We start from the raw sequence: 983 nt of genomic DNA, 5'->3' as shown, positions 1-983 counted from the left end.
TGGGAAAAGTGAGTATTTCTAGATAATGTCCTACTACAATACAATTACAAAAGTCTGATTTACAGTAAAAAATCACCCAACCCTCATGAGAAAAACCAATCTCAGAATCTTTGGATGCCATTCAATTAAAGATCACTGTATACTACAGGACTTCCCATAAAAAAAAAAATGCATATTCCTCTACATTCTAACTTAAAAACACATTAACTTCCAGATATGGATCGATTAAAGTGGCCTACCAAATTTGATGCGGTTCAGCGTGAAATAAATTTCATAAAACATGCATGGAAAGTTTCAAGGATGAACAAACGAATATATACAATACAATCCACTTTATACCTCAATAAGTGTTAGTAGCAGTACAGTTTGACATCATTCCTAAGCATCTTCTTTCTTTTTTCAATTCACACTTCAGTTTCTCTCTGTATAAATATACAAAAATAATTCATTATTATATATATATATATACATATTACAGCAAAGAACAAAATTAGAAAATTTGCCTCATAAAAGAAATTATTAAGAACGAAAACAAATACCGAATAAATATGAAGTTATCAATAAATGGTTCAAAATGCTATGCAGGAAAGAGAAATACGTGATCTATTCTGAAGATAACAAAAATTAATTCTAAAATGCCATCACCTCACAGTTTCTTGTATTATTTGATTATATTTTAAGACTACTGGTCCGTAGAATCTTATGTTTACAAATCCAGTGACTTATCAGAAAAAAGAATGAGGTTTAATTCAATAAACTCAGTAATTTCAGTTGAGATACCAAAAAACTGACAAAAACACACCTATAAAAACATCAATTATTTTAAATATAGGAATGTTTTTTCAGAAATAACTTTTAGTATATTCAAAACATTGAAATACATACTATCTATAACTATTATAAATCAAAAAGTTGATAGAAAATAGTATCAAACTCCCCAAAAAAGTGTTCCACTATCCTTTAGCTACATCAATTTCAATTTA

General features: G+C 27.9%; 1 long non-coding RNA gene across 1 annotated transcript in view; it reads right to left on the bottom strand.

Annotated features, from left to right (window-relative positions):
• Positions 1-319: 319 nt before the first annotated feature.
• The window catches only part of LOC106471593, a 4,890-nt gene continuing 4,226 nt past the window's right edge, over positions 320-983 (bottom strand). Inside the window, exon 2 of the long non-coding RNA XR_001291556.2 lies at positions 320-422. This is a non-coding gene — a long non-coding RNA (uncharacterized LOC106471593). The remainder of the gene's footprint in view (positions 423-983) is intronic.

This window comes from Limulus polyphemus, unplaced genomic scaffold, assembly GCF_000517525.1.
Source record: "Limulus polyphemus unplaced genomic scaffold, Limulus_polyphemus-2.1.2 Scaffold4719, whole genome shotgun sequence".
NCBI lineage: Eukaryota > Metazoa > Arthropoda > Merostomata > Xiphosura > Limulidae > Limulus > Limulus polyphemus.
Note: the sequence above shows the minus strand (reverse complement) of the source record. Positions and strands in the feature narration are given on the sequence as shown.